Source organism: Mesoplodon densirostris, chromosome 8 (assembly GCF_025265405.1).
Source record: "Mesoplodon densirostris isolate mMesDen1 chromosome 8, mMesDen1 primary haplotype, whole genome shotgun sequence".
In the NCBI taxonomy this organism is placed as follows: Eukaryota; Metazoa; Chordata; class Mammalia; order Artiodactyla; family Ziphiidae; genus Mesoplodon; species Mesoplodon densirostris.
The window spans coordinates 40062117-40084991 of NC_082668.1; the positions used below are offsets into that span (position 1 = coordinate 40062117).

Consider the following 22875-nt stretch of genomic DNA (forward strand, 5'->3'; position numbering starts at 1 on the left):
ACAAAATATTAGAAAACTGAATTCAACAATTATAAAAAGGATTATATACCGTGATCAAGCGGGATTTATTCCAGGGATGCAAGGATGGTTTAATACCTACAAATTAATCAATGTGATACACCACATTAACAAAACAAAGGATAAAAATCACATGATCATCTCAACAGATGTAGAAAAAGCATTTGACAAACTTCAACAAACATTCATGATACAAACTTTCATCAAAGTTGGCATAGATGAGGGCCTCCCTGGTGGCGCAAGTGGTTGAGAGTCCGCCTGCCGATGCAGGGGATACGGGTTCGTGCCCCGGTCTGGGAGGATCCCATGTGCCGCGGAGCGGCTGGGCCCGTGAGCCATGGCCGCTGAGCCTGCGCGTCCGGAGCCTGCGCGTCCGGAGCCTGTGCTCCGCAACGGGGGAGGCCACAACAGTGAGAGGCCCGCATACCGCAAAAAAAAAAAAAAAAAATTTGGCATAGATGAAACATATCTCAACATAAATAAAGGCCATTTATGACAAACCGACAGCTAACATCATACGCAATGTTGGAAAGCTGAAAGCTTTTCCTCTAAAATCAGAAACAAGACAAGGATGCCTACTCTTCCCATTTATATTTTACACAGTATTGGAAACCCTAGACACAGGAATCAGACAAGAAAAAGAAATAAAAGGCATCAAACTGGAAGGGAAAAGGTAAATCTGTCACTATTTGCAGATGACATTATACTTATATATAAAACCCTAAAGTCTCCACCAAAAAACTATTAGAATAAATTAATTCAGTAAAGTTGCAGGATACAAGATTAATATACAGAAATCTGTTGCTTTTCTATACTCTTACAATGAACAATCACAAAGAGAAAGCAAAACAATCCTGTTTAAAATCACACCAAAAGAATAAAATACCTAGGAATGATCTTAACCAAGAAGGTGAAAGACCTATACTCTCCAAAACTATAAAACACTGGTGAAGGAAATTAAAGATGATATAAGGAAATGGAAAGATATCCCATGTTCACAGAAATTTTGGTAAAATGTCCATACTACACAAAGCAATCTACAGATTTAATACAATCCCTATCAAAAACGCATGACATTTTTCACAAAACTAGAATAATCATAAAATTTATATTGAACCACAAAAGATCCTGAATAGCCAAAGCAATCTTGAGAAAAATGAACAAAGTTGGAGTTCACATATGCTCCCTGACTTCAGACTATACTACAAAGCTACAGTAATCAAAATAGTATGGTACTGGAATAAAAAGAGACACATAGATCAATGGAACAAAACAGAGAGTCCAGAAAGAAACCCACACATATATGGTCAATTATTTTACAACAAAGGAACCAAGAATATACAATGGGAAAAAGGTAGTCTCTTCAATAAACTGTGTTGGGGAAATTGGACAGGCACTTGACAAAGAAAGAAAATGGACCACTAATTTATACCATTTACAAAAATTAACTTGAAATGGATTAAAGACTTGAATTAAGACCTGAAACCACAAAACTCCTAGAAGAAAACACAGAACACTCTTTGACATACATTGTAGCAATCTTTCTTTGGTTCTTTCTCCTAAGGCAAAGGAAACAAAAGCAAAAATAAAACAAATGGGACCTAATTAAGCTTAAAACCTTTTGCACAGCAAAGAAAACCACTGACAAAATGAAAAGACAACCTACTGAGTGGGAGAAAATGTTTGCAAATGGAATGACTGATAAGGGGTTAATATCTAAACTACATAAACAGCTAATACAACTCAATATCAAAAAACCCAAACACCCCAATTAAAAAAAATGGTCAGAAAACCTGAATAGACATTTCTTCAAAGAAGATGTACAGAGGGCCAACATGCACATGAAAAGATGCTCAACACTGCTTATCATCAGGGAAATGCAAATCAAAACCACAATGAGATATCACCTCACACCTGTCAGAATGGCTATCATCAAAAAGACCACAAATAACAAACATTGGCAAGGATGTGGAGAAAAGGGAACCCTAGTGCAATGTTGGTGGGAATGTAAATTGTTGCAGCCATATGGAAAACAGTATGGAGGTTCCTCAAAAAACTAAAAATAGAACTACCATATGATCCAGCAATTTCTCCCAAGTATATATCTGAAGAAAATGAAAATACTAATTCAAAAACCCCAATGTTCAATAATAGTGGGGGACTTTAACACCTCACTTACACCAATGGACAGATCATCCAAACAGAAAATTAATAAGGAAACACAAGCGTTAAATGACACAATAGACCAGATAGATTTAATTGATATTTAGAGGACATTCGATCCAAAAACAGCAGATTACACTTTCTTCTCAAGTGCGCATGGAACATTCTTCAGGATAGATCACATCTTGGTTCACAAATCAAGCCTCAGTAAATTTAAGAAAATTGCAAAGATCAATAAAACTAAAAAGCTGGTTCTTTGAAAAGATAAACAAAATTGATAAACCATTAGCCAGACTCATCAAGAAAAGGAGGGAGAGGACTCAAATCAATAAGATTAGAAATGACAAAGGAGAAGTTAGTTACAACAGACACCGCAGAAATACAAAGTATCCTAAGAGACTACTACAAGCAACTCTATGCCAATAAAATGGACAACCTGGAAGAAATGGACAAATTCTTCAAAAGGTATAACCTTCCAAGTCTGAACCAGGAAGAAATAGAAAATATGAACAGACCAATCACAAGTAATGAAATTGAAACTGTGATTAAAAATCTTCCAACAAACTAAAGTCCAGGACCAGATGGCATCACAGGTGAATTCTATCAAACATGTAGAGAAGAGCTAACACACATCCTTCTCAAACTCTTCCAAAAATTGCAGAGGAAGGAACACTCCCAAACTCATTCTATGAGGCCACTATCACCCTGATAACAAAACCAGACAAAGATACTACCAAAAAAAGAAAATTTCAGACCAATATCACTGATGAATATAGATGCAAAAATCCTCAACAAAATACTAGCAAACAGAATCCAACAACACATTAAAAGGATCATACACCACAATCAAGTTGGATTTATCCCAGGGATGAAAGGATTCTTCAATATATGCAAATCAATCAATGTGATACACCATATTAAAAATCTGAAGAATAAAAACCATATGATCATCTCAATAGATGCAGAAAAAGCTTCTGACAAAATTCAACGCACATTTAAGATAAAAACTCTCCAGAAAGTGGGCAGAGAGGGAAATTTCCTCAACGTAATAAAAGCCATATATGACAAACCCACAGCAAACATCATTCTCAGTGGTGAAAAACTGAAAGCATTTCCTCTAAGATCAGGAACAAGGATGTCCACTCTCACCACTATTATTCAACATTGTTTTGGAAGTCCTAGCCACAGCAATCAGAGAAGAAAAAGAAATAAAAGGAATACAAATTGGAAAAGAAGTAAAACTGTCACTGTTTGCAGATGACATGATACTATATAGAGAAAATCCTAAAGATGCCACCAGAAAACTACTACAGCTAATCAATGAATTTGGTAAAGTTGCAGGATACAAAATTAATGCACAGAAATCTCTTGCATTCCTATACACTAATGATGAAAAATCTGAAAGAGAAATTAAGGAAACACTCCTATTTACCACTGCAACAAAAAGAATAAAATACCTAGGAATAAATCTACCTAGGGAGACAAAAGACCTGTATGCAGAAAACTATTAAGACACTGATGAAAGAAATTAAAGATGATACAAACAGATGGAGAGATATACCATGTTCTTGGATTGGAAGAATCAATATTGTGAAAATGACTGCAACACAAAGCAATCTACAGATTCAATGCTATCGCTATCAAATTACCAATGGCGTTTTTTACAGAACTAGAACAAAAAATCTTAAAATTTGTATGGAGACACAAAAGACCCTGAATAGCCAAAGCAGTCTTGGGGGAAAAAAACGGAGCTGGAGGAATAGACTCCCTGACTTCAGACTATACTACAAAGCTATAGTAATCAAGACAATATGGTACTGGCACAAAAACAGAAATATAGATCAATGGAACAAGATAGAAAGCCCAGAGATAAACCCATGCACCTATGGTCAACTAATCTATCACAAAGGAGGCATGGATATACAATGGAGAAAAGACAGTCTCTTCAATAAGTGTTGCTGGTAAAACTGGACAGCTACATGTAAAAGAATGAACTTAGAACACTCCCTAACACAAAAATAAACTCAAAATGGATTCGAGACCTAAATGTAAGACCAGACACTATAAAACTCTTAGAGGAAAACCTAGGCAGAACACTCTGACATAAATCACAGCAAGCTGTTTTTTGATCCACCTCCTAGAGTAATGGAAATAAAAACAAAAATTAACAAATGGGACCTAATGAAACTTAAAAGCTTTTGCACAGCAAAGGAAACCATAAACAAGAAGAAAAGACAACCCTCAAAACGGGAGAACAAATCAACAGACAAAAGATTAATCTCCAAAATATATAAATAGCTCATGCAGTTCAATATTAAAAAAAACAAACAAACAACCCAATCCAAAAATGGGCAGAAGACCTAAATAGACATTTCTCCAAAGAAGACATACAGATGGCCAAGAAGCACATGAAAAGCTGCTCAACATCACTAATTATTAGAGAAATGCAAGTCAAAACTACAATGACAGGGCTTCCCTGGTGACGCAGTGGTTGAGAGTCTGCCTGCCGATGCAGGGGACACAGGTTCTTGCCCCAGTCCGGGAAGATCCCACATACCACAGAGCAGCTGGGATCGTGAGCCATGGCTGCTGAGCCTGCACGTCTGGAGCCTGTGCTCCACAATGGGAGAGGCCACAACAGTGAGAGGCCCGCGTACCACAAAAAAAAAAAAAAAAAAAAAACTACAATGACATATCACCTCACACCAGTTAGAATGGGCATCATCAGAAAATCTACGAACAACAAATGCTGGAGAGGGTGTGGAGAAAAGGGAACCCTCTTGCACTGTTGGTGGGAATGCAAATTGATACAGCCACTATGGAGAACAGTATGGAGGTTCCTTAAAAAACTAAAAATAGAATTACCATATGATCCAGCAATCCCACTACTGGGCATATACCCAGAGAAAACCATAATTCAAAAAGACACATGCACCCCAATTTCATTGCAGCACTATTTACCATAGCCAGGTCATGGAAGCAACCTAAATGCCCATTGAGAGACGAATGGATAAAGATGTGGCATGTTTAAACAATGGAATATTACTCAGCCATAAAAATGAACGAAATTGGGTCATTTGTAGAGACGTGGATGGACTTGGAGACTGTCATACAGAGTGAAGTTAAGTCAGAAGGAGAAAAGCAAATACCGTATATTAACACATATATGTGGAACCTAGAAAAATGGTACAGATGAACCAGTTTGCAGGGTAGAAATAGAGACACAGATGTAGAGAACAAACGTATGGACACCAAGGGGGGAAAGCAGCTGGGGGGGGTGGTAAAAAAAAACAGAAAAAAAAAGAATTCTTTTTTACACTTCAAAAAAGTTAAACATGGTCCCAAATAGGAATATCTATAGAAACAGAGAGTAAATTAGTGGTTGCCAGAGGCTAGGGAAGGGGAGAATGGGGAATGACTGCTAGTGGGTACAGGGCTTCTTTTTGTCACGATGAAAATGTTCTGGAATTAGACAGTGGTAATGATTCCACAACTTTGTGAATGTACTATAAACCACTAAATTTTACACTTTAAACGTGAATTATATCTCAATAAACCCATTATTTTAGGGGGAAAAAAACCCCAACCTTCATAGCAGCATTATTTACAATAGCCAAGATATGGAATCAACCTAAGGGTCTATCAACAGATGACTGGATAAAGAAGATGTGAGAATATATATATATATTCTCTCTCTTTCTCTCTCTCTATATATACATATACATACGTGTACGTATATATACACAGACACACACACATATATATAGAGAGAGAGAATATTAGTCAGCCATAAAAAGGAATGAAATCTTGCCATTTGCAACAACATAGATAGACCTGAAAGGTATTATACTTAGTGAAATAAGTCAGACAAAGAAAGACAAATATTATATGTTAGCACTTATATGTGGAATCTAAAGAATAAAACAAAGCAATGAAAATAACAAAACAGAGACAGACTCACAGAAATAGAGAATAAACTAGGGGTTATCAGTGGGGGAAAGGAAGGTGGGAGGGGCAAAACAGGGGTAGGGGATTAAGAGGTACAAACTACTATGTATAAAATAAACAAGCTACAAGGACTGATTGTTCAGTACAGGGAATATAGCCAATATTTTATAATAACTTTAAATGGAATATGATCTATAAAAGTATTGAGTCACTCTGTTGTACACCTGAAACTAATGTAAAACTGTAAATCAACTATACTTCGATAAAGAAAGAGAGAACATAGGCTTTCTACATTGGCAGCAAATGACCATGCATAAAATAATTATAATAAAGTTTTATACTGTCACAGAATGAGCCTTGGCTTCACAATTTTAGGTTTCAGTATTATATTATAGGTGTGTAAATAGAAGTCACCTGGATTTGAATGAGGGACCAAACTTAGGGAGGCTTAAAAACTTGTCCAAAGTTATAGAATTAGTAAATGACAGAGCTAAGTCCTCTCAAAATCCAGCAAAATTTAGCTTGACAACTGGCATTAAGAAATTAGAAAACAAAAATCAAAAAACAAAATCTCATACCTGTAGTCTTCCCTTTTCATAGGCCAGTTTATTTTTACTCTCAGTAATTTTTCCCAAGACATTTTCCACCTGCTGTTGGGCAAGCTGATAAAGCAAACACAGGTATCAGTACCTCTAGGCATAGAATGAATAATCATTTTCTTTCTTAAGTATTTATACCCTTACTAATTCTAAAGTTATGAATCCAGGATTCATATTTATTTGCTACTGCTATCTCTTAGTCTGTCTTTAGACAGCTGATCATAGTGTAATATGAAACATGTAGAGAGACTGCTAATGAAAATATGAGTGCTTTAGGACTCACTGTTGTTCTTTGTTTCCTAATTCTGTTTTTGTTATGTCAAGTATTCCTTTGTAGTTGCAACCTAACCCAGATGTGGGGTGGTTTTATCAGTGGTTGCAGGTATGCAGTTTGAGGATTATATGCAGTCGGCCCTCTGTATCCACAGGTTCCACATCCACTGGTTAAACCAACTGTGGATCAAAAATATTCAGGAAAAATTAATTTTCAGTAAGTTCCAAAAGGCAAAACTTGAATTTGCCACACACGGGCAACTGACAACTATTTAAATAGCATTACATTGTGTTAGGTATTATAAGTAATCTAGAGATGATTTAAAGTATATGGAAGAATGTGCATAGATTATATGCAAATATCACACCATTTTATATAAGGGACTTGAGCATCCACAGATTTTGGTATCTGGGGGGTCCTGGAACCAATCCCCCACAGATACTGAGGGATGACTGTAGTTATTTAAGACAATGGGAGCTACAAATGATCACAACCATTTGGTCAATAACAGACACCTCAGTTACCATAGTAAAAGGCAGTAAAAAAAGAAAAAAAAACTGAAAAAAAAACAAAAGAAATGTTTGTCAGAAACTCCAACATTGTTTGATCAAGTACTCAACATAATGTTATCTAGGACAAACATTACTGAAGTCTCTATATTTCATGAAATTACATATTTAATCATTCAAACAGCCTTTAATAATGAGAGGTCTTTGTTTTTTTGTTTTTGGCGGTACGCAGGCCTCTCACTGTTGTGGCCTCTCCCGTTGTGGAGCACAGGCTCCGGATGCTCAGGCTCAGCAGCCATGGCTCACGGGCCCAGCCGCTCCACGGCATGTGGGATCTTCCTGGACCGGGGCACAAACCCGTATCCCCTGCATCGGCAGGCGGACTCTCAACCACTGCACCACCAGGGAAGCCCTGGGATTATGTTTTGATCAAGTCTTCAGCAGAAAATATATGACAAGGATGGCCAATAATGCTACAAAAACAAAGCTACACCATAACCATAAAAGCTGAATTATTTAAAACTTAAAATTCAGTTCCAAGTCCTATAAATCAAGGTGCCCAATGTGCTGCAAAATGTAGGTATAGCTTATAAAAAGTCAAGAGCCAGATTTAACCAAAAATATGCTAGCTATTACAAATAAAAACACTCAAAAATAACTTTGCTTGCCTTCTTGGAATGTGGAAGGCTTTTTATTTTTTTAAATAACTTGGATAGTCTGGGTCTCTTATAAAATGTGTCCAAGAATTTTTAAAATAATGGCACTTTTTTCCTCAATAACATTCCCTCTTTTAGGCAAAGGCATAAAGAATTCTATTACTCTTTCAAATACACTTTTAAAATAATTTCCTTTTTGCCACCCAAGAGAACACTAATGCACTGATAAGTGAAAACTAAGAAAAATCAAAATGTGATACTGTTTGACACAAAGTCACTTATTTAAATTTATGACAAACAAAAATAAATTGTTCCAGTTGCTAAAGGAAAGTAGATGTTAAGGCAGTAACTTAAATTACCGTTTTCAGATTATTTAAATAGGCCCTGTACTTAAGAAAATTGGCGGAACACCAAAAATTAGAGAGAGACCACTTAAATGAGTGAATATCTCAGATTCTGAGTTGTGGAATGCAGAACTCAATGTAACCTTTGCTTAAATAATCTTGGCAATATACTATAAAAATTATTAATATACAGAGCAAAACAGAAACTGGAGAATCACCTGAGAAACAGCATACAAAGAAAAATGCTAATGGTTAGAATATACATTTTAACTCAAGCACAAAAACATCACTCCTTGGAAAAGCAGGAAGCTAACACAGAAAGAATTATCTTAAGATATGAAAGGTAGGTTGACAAGGATCAACAGTAAGCCACAAAGTGATTTCTAAAATAATTTTTAAAATCTGGGTAAACTCTAAAAGCTAGCAGAAGCTGTTAGAAGGATACATAAAACCAAGAGATGGTAGCATCTTGGTAAAGCTGTTTTATAAGTAGATTGTTAAGTACGAATTTTATTCAAAATGTTTAACAACCAGTATGACATAGCCCCCCCCCGGAAATGGAACCAATTGTCACCCTCACAAGTATACACTGACTGAATGTCACCCTAGTTTTAAGAAATACTACATTTAATACATTGTTTAATTTCAAGTCATTATAATCCTAGTTGTGTATGCAACTAATTCTACTTCTGTCTGGTGCTACCATTTGAAAATGTATGTTTAAAATACAAATGAGAAGTGGGGCAGATAGTCAGTTAACTTGAATCCAGGAATAGTAACCTTCTCACATTTGGATCTTTTCTCATTGTGTTTCCCTCCATGACTGCCTGTGGTAACGGACTTAAATTACACCATTATTCATAGCAAACAGACTTGTGGTTGCCAAGGGGGAGGGGAGAATGGGGGAGGGAGGGAGTGGGAGTTTGGGGTTAGCAGATGCAAACTATTATATATAGAATATATAAACAACAAGGTCCTACTGTATAGCACAGGGAACTATATTCAATATCCTGTGATAAACCACATGGAAAAGAATATTTAAAAATATAAAAGTATAACCGAGTCACTTTGCTGTACAGCAGAAATTAACACAACATTGTAAATCAACTATATTTCAATAAAAATTTAAAAATCACACAGTCATTAAAGGCTGAAATGGCAAACATAAACCTAAAATTAGGAAGTGTGAGAAAAAGAAGAAATTATATTTATACAAGTATACTGTATATGTTGGCCCTGTGAGGGGCACTTTACTCGCAGTATGACATTTAATCCTCACAGCCTGGTAAGACACACATGACCCTCTTTGTGCTCTACCCAATCAACATTTCTTAAACACCTATTATGTATTAGGCGTTACGGTAGGCAAGGGAGTATACAGATGAATAACTACTCTTCTTGCATTAGAAGAGAGTGAAGGCAGATGCATAAGCAGGTCAATTTCTAACTTAGCAGTTAGAAATGTAGTAACTATTTTGATATGGGTTTGCACAGTAGAACCCCACAGTTAGGGCAGATCCCCTTGGTGCTGAAGGCCATAGAGGTTAAGAACTTGCCCAGGTCACACAGTAAATGGAGCTGAGTATTGTAACCAGGTCTGAATTTAAATCTGTGGTGTGGCATACACAACACACATTCATATGTATATCTCTAAAAATCAGTAAGAGGTTATACTAGAGGGTAGTTTTTATTGAGAATTTCAAGTGTTAATTCTCAACGAACAATAGGTTTAATGACATTGCTCGGATTGAAAAAAAAAAGTTCTTAACCTCTTTCCTCAAGACTCATACAGCCAAGTGAAGCACTTCCAGGCAGGTTTGGTCAGAGAAGATGCTATGCATAGACATATAAGCTGGAATTGAGGTATGGGATATCACTGGGAGACCTTAATCAAGAGATGCTGTGGACAGGCAAGAATCAACATTGAGCAAATCACTCGCAAGACCCGTCAAAGTCACTAATAGGATAAGGCCACAGGCCTGCTCACTGGCAGCAGAGGCATGAAAGAATCATGCAGACTGAGATATGGTCTTCCAGAGAGACCCAAACCAGGTGGGTGGATAAGCCCAGCTGAGGCCTGGCCAACAGGAAAGGACATGGATGAATCTTTAATCTTGGGGGAGGGAGGCGTGGTTTGAGACAATACCAGGAATTAGAGCTAATGCACCTTGTTGCTCTGATAGGAACTTACAGGCTTTCTTCTGAGACAGTTGAGATACTAAGAATTCAATAAATGTTAGAATGCTCTACATGCTTTACATGTATTAACTTACTTAACCTCAACAACCTCCTAATAATAGTATGATTATCCCCATTTTCAGAGATTAAGAAACTCAGGCTCCGAGAGGTTAAAGATCACACCCAAGGTCACAGCCAAAATTGAAACATAGATAGTCTGGATCTAAAGCCATGAAAATGTAAGAGTATTTATACATATATTTTTAATTTTTATTTATTTATTTATTTTTGGCTGTATGGGGTCTTCATTGCTGCGCACGGGCCTTCTCTAGTTGCAGTGAGCGGGGGCTACTCTTCATTGGGGTGTATGAGCTTCTCACTGCAGTGGCTTCTCTTTGTTGCAGAGCATAGTCTCTAGGCATGCGAGCTTCCGTAGTTGTGGCACGAGGGCTCAGCAGTTGTGGCTCGTGGGCCCTAGAGCGCAGGCTCAGTAGTTGTGGCACATGGGCTTAGTTGCTCCGTGGCATGTGGGATCTTACTGGACCAGGGCTTGAACCCGTGTCTCCTGCATTGGCAGGCAGATTCTTAACCACTGCACCACCAGGGAAGTCCCAGGATTTAGATTTAGTCTCTGTAATTTTTTATAGTTGAAGTAATGAGCAGCTTATGACAGAGTTTGAAAGAATTTAGTTCAGATTAAGGCAGACTTCACAACAGGGCCTTCTTTGGAATTTTGAAAGATGATTTGCATGTTATAGAAGCAATGGCTAATTCTTTCTCAAGTATTCAGAAGCACATGGAAAACTTATTAGCTGTTTAACATAACAATCATCTCTTTAAATCTCCTTCATCCGGAGATGTTTTAAGAATTCTACCATTTATTTGTAATGGATTGACCTTGTCAAGTAGCTTTTAGGAATCAAACTTACTATTGATTTCCTAATGGATGGAACTGTCAGAAAGAGAAAAAAAATACAAGTTTGTTCCTCACAATTTATGGAAAAGAAAATATTTTAAAACGTTAGAAATATTGGTGCTTTTCAGCATTATAGATCATCTGTGTAGGCAGACATTTAAAGGCTGTCTTAAACTCTTGTTTTCCTAAATCCTGTATTGTCTGAATACCATAGGGCTCTCTGACATATTTAGCCTGCATTATTCAGACTTGTGATAATTATCAAAAAAAAAAAAATGAAGGAAACCCATCTCCTGATTTCTGATTGTTTTTCAAACTCATAGTCATTAGTTGCTACTTTAGACTGACTTTTTATACCCCCAATGGTAATCAGAAGTTGCTTGCTCAAGTTCTAGGAAAGCAATTTGATCTGCCAGTTGCTTATTCTTTTCCTCTAGAGTCTGCAGGTTGCGGGTTAATGCATTTATGCCTACCTTTAGAAGAAAAAAGAGAAAAGAATTCTGTGCCAGATCCAAAAATATTATCTTGTTTTTTTTTTTGTTGTTTTTTGTTTGTTTGTTTGTTTTGCCGTACGCAGGCCTCTCACTGTTGTGGCCTCTCCCATTGCGGAGCACAGGCTCCGGGCGTGCAGGCTCAGTGGCCATGGCTCACGGGCCTAGCCGCTCCACGGCATGTGGGATCTTCCCGGACCGGGGCACGAACCCGTGTCCCCTGCATCAGCAGGCGGACTCTCAACCACTGCGCCGCCAGAGAAGCCCTTATCTTGTTTTTAAAATGACATTTTTAACTGTAAAATAAATGGTATCTTATGAATATGTTTCCCTGCTTTGTAGTTGTCTTTAGCAGGAGAGTTATTACAAATTGCATAGTGTACATTTACTAGAAGTGAAAGTCCTTCTGGTACTTGGTACCTATTTATATATTAACTCGAGCATATAAATATAGAGGCAAAAATACTCCAAAAAATATTAGCAAAATGAATCCAGCAATATATAAAAGGATAACAAATCAGGACTAAGTGTAGTTTATTCCAGTAATACAAGGCTTGTTCAACATTCAAAATTAATTACTATAATTCACCACATCAATAGACTATAGAAGAAAAACCATATGACCATCTCAATAGACACAGAAAAAGCATTTCACAAAATTCAAATTAATTTATGATAAAACCCCAGTAACCTAGAAATGAAAGGGAACCATCTCTATGTGATCAATTCTGTCTGTAAAAACCTACAACTAATATCAGTATTGGTGGAAGACTCAATGTTTTCCCCTAAGACTGGGAAAAAGGCAAGGATATCTGCTCTTGCCATTCCTATTCAGTATCATATGGGAGGCCTTAGCTGGTGCAACAAGGTTAAGAAAAAGTAATAAAAAGCATAGAAATTGGCAAGGGAGAAATAAAACTGTCTCTACTTACAACAGACATGATAGTCTACATAGGAAATCCCAAAGAATCTACAAAAGAAATCCTAGAATAAGTGAGTTTAGTAAGGTTGAAGGATACAAGGTCAAATCAATTGTATTTCTATATATTAGCAACAAACAATTGGAAATTGATATTTCCTAAAAGTTCCATTTATAACAGCACCAAAATCCATGAAACCCTTAGGTACAAATCTAAGACAAAATATGTCCAATATTTGACATGCTGAAAATTACAGTATGCTGACAAGACAAATCAAAAGCCTAAATAAAATGGAGAGACATACTGTGTCCCTGTATTAGGAAGATACAATATTGCTAAGATGTCAATTCTCTCTAATCCCAATTTAAATTGTGTGGGATAATTTACCAGTGTCCACCCTTTGGTGGGGTCTAGACTGTGAGGCTAGAAAAAAATGCCCTGTAAGAAATGCTAAAGGGAGCTCTTCAGGCTGAAATAAAAGGGGATTAGATAATAACTGGAATCCACATAAAGAAATAAAGGGTACCAGAAAATATAGCAACATAGGTACATGTAGAAGACATATAAATATGTAGTTTTTGTTTGTAACTCAGTTATCTATAAATCAAAAATATATAGTAAAAGAAAGGTTAAGGGAATTAAAATAGTGCACCAGAAATATCTACTTAACACAAAGGAAGGCAATACTGGAGAAACAGAGGAACAAATATCACATAAAACATATAAAAAAATAGTAAAGTGGCAGATGTAAATCCTACCTTATGGGTAATTATGTTAAATATTAATGGATTAAACACTCCAACTAAGAAGCAGAGACAGGCAGAATAAATTTGTAAAAGACCCAACTGTATGCTGTTTATAAGAGACACACTTTAGATCCAAAGACACAAATGGGTTGAAAATAAAAGGATGGGAAAAGATGTATGATGTAAACAGTAATCTGAAAAGAGCTGGAGTGGCTACACTAACATGAGACAAAGTAGATATTAAGACAAAAATCTGTGAGATAAAGAAGGACATTATTGGGTTTCCCTGGTGGCGCAGTGGTTGAGAGGCCGCCTGCCGATGCAGGGGACACGGGTTCGTGCCCCAGTTCGGGAAGATCCCACATGCTGCGGAGCAGCTAGGCCCGTGAGCCATGGCCGCTGAGCCTGCGCATCTGGAGCCTGTGCTCCACAATGGGAGAGGCCACAACAGTGAGAGGCCCACAAACCAAAAAAAAAAAAAAAAAAAAAAGAAGGATATTATATATTGAAAAAAGGATCAACCCATTAAGAAGATAACATTTATAAATGCATTTGCATCTAACAACACAACCCCAATGAAGCAAAAACAATACAGCAAAAACTGACAGAATTGAAGGGAGAAATAACAATTCAACACTAACAGTTGAAGACTTCAATATCCCTCTTTCAATAATAGGTGGAACAGTTAGATGATCAATGAAGAAACAGCTGATGACTTGAACAACACTATAAAGCAACTGGACCTAACAGACATCTTTAGAACACTCCGCCAAACAATAATAGAATACACGTTTTTCTCAAGTGCACATGAAGCATGCTCTAGGATATACCACATGTTAAACCATAAAACAACTCTCAAATCTGAAAGGACTGAAATTATATAAAGTATGTTCTCCAACAACAATGAAATAAAATTAAATGAATAAAAGAAGGAAATTTGGAAAATTCACATATATGGGGAAATCAACAACATATTTCTAAATAATCAATGGGTCAAAGAGGAAATTACAAAGGAAATTAAAGAATATTTTGAGATGAATGAAAATGAAAATATAACATGATAAACAAAATGTATCGTATGCAGCTTAAGTGGTGCTTAGAGGGAAATCTGTAGCTGTATAAACTTATATTTTAAAAAAGAGAAATATCTCATATCAATAACCTAAGCATCCATTTTAAGAACCTAGAAAAAGAAAATTAAACTCAAAGCAAGAAAAAGGAAGAAAATAATAAGGATTATAGCAGAAATAAAACAGAGGCTAGAAAAACAATAGAGGAAATCAGTAAAACCAGAAGTTGGTTCTTTGACAAGATCAACAAAATTGACAAACCGCTGTGGTATTAACCAAGAAAAAAATATAAAGAATACACAAATTGCTAAAATTAGAAATGAAAGAAGAGACATTGTATTGAACTCCCAGAAGTTAAAAAGGGGCTACTATGAACAACTGTATGCCAATAAATTACATAGGCTAGATGAAATGGACAAATTCCTAGAAAGACCCAAATGACTAAAACTCAAAAACAAAGTAGAAATATGAATTGAACTATAACAAATAAAGAGACTGGATCAATAATAATAATAATTAAAAACAAAACACTCCCCACAAAGAAAAACCTAGAACCAGATGGCTTCACTGTTGAATTCTACAAAACACTGAAAGAATTAACACCAATCCCTCACAAAGTCTTCTTAAAATAGGAGAGGGAACACTATCAAATCATTTTAAGAGGCCAATATTATTGAATACCTTGATACCAAAACCAAAGATGTCACAAGAAAAAAAAAACAACTATGGGATAACCCTTATTAATATAGATTTTTAAATCCTCAACAAAATAATAGCAAGCCAAATCAAACAACATATGAAAAGGATTATATACCATGATCAAGTGAAATTTATCCCCCAAAGGAAAACTTGGTTCAACATTTGAAATCAATCAATGTAATACACCTTAGTAATAGAATAAAGGACAAAATCCACAAGATTATTCCAACAGATATAGAAAAAGCAACTGAACAAGTTCAACATATTTTCATGATAAAAATTCCCAACAAACTAGGAATAGAAGGGAATTTCTTCATCCTGATCATGGGCATTTAGGAAAAGCACACAGCTAACATCATACTTAATGGTGCCAAACTGAAAGCTAACCCTCTAAACTCAGGAACAAAACAAGGATGTCTACTCTCATCACTTCTATTCAACCTCTCATGGCTGGAGGTTCTAGCCAAAGCAATTACACAAGAAAAAGAAACAAACAGCAACAAATTGGAAAGGAAAAAATAAAACTATCTCCATTTGCAGATGGCACAATCTTATATAGAGAAAATATATACTCTATTGTTAAGATCACAATACTCTCCAAATTGATCTACAGGATCATACAAACCCTATCAAAATCCCAGCTCCTCTTTTTTTTGCAGAAATGGAAAATCTGATCCTGAAATTCATATAGACATGCAAGGATCCAGAATAGCCAGAACAATCTCAAAAAAAATAAAGTTGGAGGGCTCACACATCTCAATTTTAAAACTTATTACAAAGCTACAGTAATCAACACCATGTGGTACTGGCATACGTATAGTCATATATATCAATGCAATGGAATTGAGAGTCTAGAAATAAGCCCATGCATCTATGGTTAACTAGATTTTGACAAGGGAGCCAAGATCATTCAATAGAAAGAACAGTCTTCCAACAAATCGTCCTGGGATAACTGGATATCCACAGGCAAAATAATGAAGTTAAACCTCTACCTCATACCACATATAAAATTTAACACAAAATGGATCAAAGACCAAAATGTAATCTGTAAAACTATAAAATTTTTAGAATAAAAAATGGGTGCAGGATGACAGTTGCAAGATGGGGGAGTAGAAGGACATGAGCTCACTCCTTCATACAAAAACGCCAAAATCACAACTAACTGCTGAACAACCATAGAAAATAAAACACTAGAACCTACCTAAAGAGATACCCTACATCCAAAGACAAAGAGGAAGCCACAACGAGATGGTAGGAGGGGCACAACTGCAATAAAATCAAATCCCATACCCACTGGGTGGGCGACCCACAAACTAGAAAGTAATTATGCCTGAAAAGGTCTCCCACAGGACTGAAAGTTCAGAGCCCCACGTCAGCCTTCCCAGCGTGGGGGCCTGGTAAGAGGAGGAAGAGCCCCCAGAGAATCTGCTTTTGAAGGCCAGCGGGGTTTGATCGCAGGAATTCCACAGGACTGGGGAAACAGAAACTCCACTCTTGGAGGGCACAGACAAGGTCTCATGTGCACCAGGACCCAGGGAAAAAAAGCAGTGACCTCTTATATAAGAGACTGGGCCAGACCTACCTGCTAGTATTGGAGGGTCTCCTGGAGAGGCAGGGGAGGTGCTATGGCTCACTGCAGGTACAAAGACACTGGCAGCAGTAGTTGTGGGGAGTAATCATTAGCATGAGCACTCCTGGAGGCTGCCATTTCCTCCCAATGACCTAGCCCCACCCAACAGCCTGTAGGCTCCAGTGCGGGGACGCCTCAAGCCAAACAACCAACAGGGCGGGAATACAGTCATACCCATCAGCAGACAGGCTGCTTAAAGTCTTCCTGAGCATGGCCCTGCCCAGAGGGACAAGAACCAGCTCTACCCACCAGTGGGCAGGAACCAGGAAGCCTGCACAAGCCTCTTAGACAGCCTCATCCACCAGAGGGCAGACAGCAGAAGCAAGAAGAACTACAATCCCGCAGCTTGCGGAATGGAAACCACAATCACAGAAAGTCAGACAAAACGAGACGGCAAAGGAATATATCCCAGATGAAAGAAAAAGATAAAACACCAGAAGAACAACTAAGTGAAGTGGAGATAGGCCATCTACCGGAAAAAGAATTCAGAGTAATGATATTGAAGATGTTCCAAGATCTCAGGAAAAGAATGGAGGCACAGACTGAGAAGATACAAGAAACGTTTAAAAAAGACATAGAAGAACTAAAGACCAAACAAACAGAGATGTACAATACAATAACTGAAATGAAAAATACACTAGAAGGAATCAATAGCAGAATAACTGAGGCAGAAGAATGGATAAATGAGCTGGAAGACAGAATGGTGGAAATCACTGCTATGGAGCAGAATAAAGAAAAAAGAATGAAAAGAAATGAAGACAGTCTAAGAGACTTCGGGACAACATTAAATGCACCAACATTCACATTATAGGCCTCCCAGAAGAAGAATAGAGAGAGAAAGGACCTTTGAAAATATTTGAAGAGATAATAGCTGAAAACTTCCCTAACATGGAAAAGGAAACAGTAACCCAAGTCCAGAAAGCAGAGAGACTCCCAGGTAGGATGAACCCAAGGAGGAATATGCCAGGACACACAGTAATCAAACTGACAAAAACTAAAGACAAAGAAAAGATATTAAAAGCAACAAGGGAAAAGCAACAAATAACATACAAAGGAATTCCCGTAAGGTTATCAAGTGATTTCTCAGCAGAAACTCTGCAGGCCAGAAGGGAGTGGCAAGATATATTTAAAGTGATTAAAGGCAAGAACCTAAAACCAGGAATACTCTACCCACCAAGGCTCTCATTCAGATTTGAAGGAGAAATCAAAAGCTTTATAGACGAGCAAAAGCCAAGAGAATTCAGCACCACCAGACCAGCTTTGCAACAAATGCTAAAGGAACTTCTCTAGGTGGAAAAGAAAAGGCCACAACTAGAAACAAGAAAATTATGAATGGAAAGCTCAGCAGTAAAGGTAAACATGCAGTTAATGTAGGAAATCATCTGCACACAAATATGATATCAAAACCAGTAACTGTGAGATAGGAGAGCACAAATGCAGGATATTGGAATTGCATTTGAAATTAAAAGACTAGCAACTTAAAGCAATCTTCTTTATATATAGACTGCTATATCAAAAGCTCATGGGAACCATAAACCGAAAATCTGCAATAGATACACACAAAAAAGAAAAAGGAATCAAAACACAACATTAAAGGTAGTCATCAAATCACAAGATAGGAGAACAAAAGAGGAAGGAAAGAAGAAAGACCTACAAAAACAAATCCAGGGAATTCCCTGGTGGTCCAGTGGTTAGGACTTGGCACTTTCACTGCCATGTCCCAAGTTCAATCCCTGGTCAGGGTACTAAGATTTCAGAAAACAAGGGGTGCAGCCAAAAAAACCCACAAAAAACCCCAAATCCAAAACAATTATGAAAATGGCAAGAGGAACACACATATTGATAATTACCTTAAATGTAAATGGATTAAATGCTCCAACCAAAAGACCCAGACTGGCTGAATGGATACAAAAACAAGATCCGTATATATGTTGTCTATAAGAGACTCACCACAGATCTAGGGACACATACAGACTGAAATTGAGAGGATGGAAAAAGATATTCCATGCAAATAGAAATCAAAAGAAAGCTGAAGTAGCCATACTCATATCAGACGAAATAGACTTTAAAATAAAGACTATTACAAGAGATAAAGAAGGACACTACATAATGATCAAGAGATCGATCTAAGAAGAAGCTATAACGATCGAAAACATATATGTACCCAACACAGGAGCACTCCAATATATAAGGCAAATACTAACAGCCATAAAAGGAGAAATTGACAGTAATACAATAATAGTGGGGGACTTTAACACCCCACTTTCATCCAAAACAGATCATCCAGAAAGAAAATCAATAAGGAAACAAAGGCCTTAAATTAGACCAGATGGACCTAACTGATATTTATAGAGCATTTCAGGGCCTCCCTGGTGACGCAGTGGTTGAGAGTCCGCCTGCCGATGCAGGGGATACGGGTTCGTGCCCCGGTCTGGGAGGATCCCATGTGCCGCGGAGCGGCTGGGCCCGTGAGCCATGGCCGCTGGGCCTGCGCGTCCGGAGCCTGTGCTCCGCAGCGGGGGAGGCCACAGCAGTGAGAGGCCCGCATACCACAAAAGAAAAAAAAAAAAAAAAAAGAAAATCAATAAGGAAACAAAGGCCTTAAATGACACATTAGACCAGATGGACCTAACTGATATTTATAGAGCATTTCATTCAAAAGCAGCAGAGTAAACATTCTTCTGAAGTGCACATGGAACATTCTCCAGGACTGATCACAAAGCAAGTCTTGGTAACTTTAAGGAAATTGAAATCATATCAAGCATCTTTTCCAACCACAATGCTATGAGATTAGAAATAAACTACAAGAAAAAGCTGTAAAAAACACAAACATGTGGAGGCTAAACAATATGTTACTAAACAACCGATGGACCACTGAAGAAATCAAAGAGGAAATAAAACAATACTAACAGACAAATGAAAACCAAACCACAATGATCCAAAATCTATGGGATGCAGCAAAAGCAGTTCTAACAGGGAAGTTTCTAGCAATAAAATCTTACCTTGGGAAACAAGAAAAATCACATATAAACAACCTAACCTTACACCTAAAGCAACTAGAGAAAGAAGAACAAACAAAACCCAAAGTTAGTAGAAGGGAAAAAATTATAACGATCAGTGTGGAAAGAAATGAAATTGAGACAAAGAAAACAACAGAAAAGATCAATGAAACGAAAAGCTGGTTCTTTGAGAAGATAAACAAAATTGATAAACCTTTAGCCAGACTCATCGAGAAAAAGAGGGAGAGGGCTCAAATCAGTAAAATTAGATATGGCAAAGGAGAAGTTACAACAATCACCATAGAAATACAAAGGATCATAAGAGACTGCTAAAAGCAACTATATGCCAATAAAACAGACAACCTAGAAGAACAAGTTCTTAGAAAAATATAATCTCCTAAGACTGAACCAGAAAGAAATAGAAAATATGAACATACCAACCACAAGCCCTGAAATTAAAACTGTGCTTTAAAAACTCCCAACAAACAAAAGTCCAGGACCAGATGGCTTCACAGGTGACTTCTTTCAAACATTTAGAGAAGTGTTAACACTTATCCTTCTGAAACTATTCCAAAACACTGCAGAGGAGGGAAGACTCGCAAACTCATTCTATGAGGCCACCATCACCCTGTTACCAAAACCAGACAAAGATACCACAAAAAAGGTAAATTATAGGCCATTATCACTGATGAACACAGATGCAAAAATCCTCAACAAAATACTAGCAAACCAAATCCAACAATACATTAAAAGGATCATACACCATGATCAAGTGGAATTTATCCCAGGGATGCAAGGATTTTTCAGTCTCTAGAAATTAATCAGTGTGATACACCACATCAACAAATTGAAGAATAAAAACCATATGATCCTCTCAATAGATGCAGAAAAAGCTTTTGACAAAATTCAACACCCATTTATGATAAAAACTCTACAGAAAGTGGGCATAGAGAGAACCTACCTCAACATAATAAAGACTGTATATGACAAACCTAAAGCTAACGTCATACTCAACTGTGAATAGCTGAAAACACCTCCCCTAAGATCAGGAACAAGACAAGGATGTCCACTCTCCCCACTTTCATTCAACACAGTTTTGGAAGTCCTAGTCACGGTAATCAGAGAAGAAAAAGAAATAAAGGAATCAAAACTGGAAAAGAAGAAGTAAAACTGTCACTGTTTGCAGGTGTTTGCAGATACTATACATAGAAAATCCTAAAGATGCTACCAGAAAACTACTAGAGGTCATCAATGAATTCAGTCAAGTTTCAGGATACAAAATTAATACACAGAAATCTGTTGCATTTCTATACACTAACAATGAGAGATCAGAAGGAGAAATTAGGGAAACAATCCCAGTTACCATCATATTAAAAAGAATAAAACACCTAGGAATAAACTTACCTAAGGAGGCAAAAGACCATTATTCTGAAAACTGTAAGATGCTGATGAAAGAAATCAAAGATGACACAGATGGAAAGATATACCATGTTCTTGGATTGGAAGAAGCAATATTCTCAAAGTGACCATACTACCCAAGACAATCTACAGATTCGATGAAATCCCTACCAAATTACCAATGGCATTTTTCACAGAACTAGAACAAAAAATCTTAAAATCTGTATTGAGATACAAAAGACCCTGAATATCCAAAGCACTCTTGAGAAAGAAAAACGAAGCTGGAGGAATCAGGCTCTGAGTTCAGACCATACTACAAAGCTACAGTAAACAAAACAGTATCATACTGGCACAAAAACAGAAATATAATTCAATGGAACAGGATAGAAAGCCCAGAAATAAACCACCCACCTATCATCAATTAATCTACAACAAAGGAGGTAAAACTATACAATGGAGGAAAGATAGCCTCTTCAATAAGTGATGCTGGGAAAACTGTATAGCTACATGTAAAAGAATGAAATCAGAACACTCCCTAACACCAGACAGAAAAATAAACTCAAAATGGATTAAAGACCTAAATATAATACTGGACACTATAAAACTCTTAGAGGAAAACATAGGAAAAACACTCTTTGACATAAACCACAGCAAGATCTTTTTTGACCCACCTACTAGAGTAATGAAAATAAAAACAAAAATAAACAAATGGGACCAAATTAAACTCAAAAGCTTTTGAACAGCAAAAGAAACCATAAACAATATGAAGACAACCCACAGAATGGGAGAAAATATTTGTAAACAAAGCAACCGACAAGGGATTAGTCTTCAAAACATACAAACAGCTCATGTGGCTCAATACCAAAAAAACGACCCAATCAAAAAATGGGCAGAAGACCTAAATAGACATTCCTCCAAAGAAGACATACAGATGGCCAAGAGGTACACGAAAAGATGCTCAACACTGATAATTATTAGAGAAATGCAACTCAAAACTACAATGAGATATCTCCTCACACCAGTCAGAATGGCCATCATCAAAAAATCTAGAAACAATAAATGCTGGAGAGGGTGTGGAGAAAAGGGAACACTTTTGCACTGCTGGTGGGAAAGTGAATTGGTACAGCAACTATGGAGAACAGTATGGAGGTTCCTTAAAAAACTACAAATAGAACTACCATATGACCCAGCAATCCCACTACTGGGCATATACCCTGAGAAAACCATAATTCAAAAAGAGACATGTACCAAAATGTTCATTGCAGCTCTATTTACAATAGCCCAGACATGGAAACAACCTAAGTGTCCATAATCGGA

The 22875-nt window shown here is 37.0% G+C and overlaps 1 pseudogene; it reads right to left on the reverse strand.

Moving 5' to 3' along the window:
* Positions 1-22875, reverse strand: part of LOC132495488 (coiled-coil domain-containing protein 150-like) — a 92554-nt pseudogene that overhangs the window by 34974 nt on the left and 34705 nt on the right.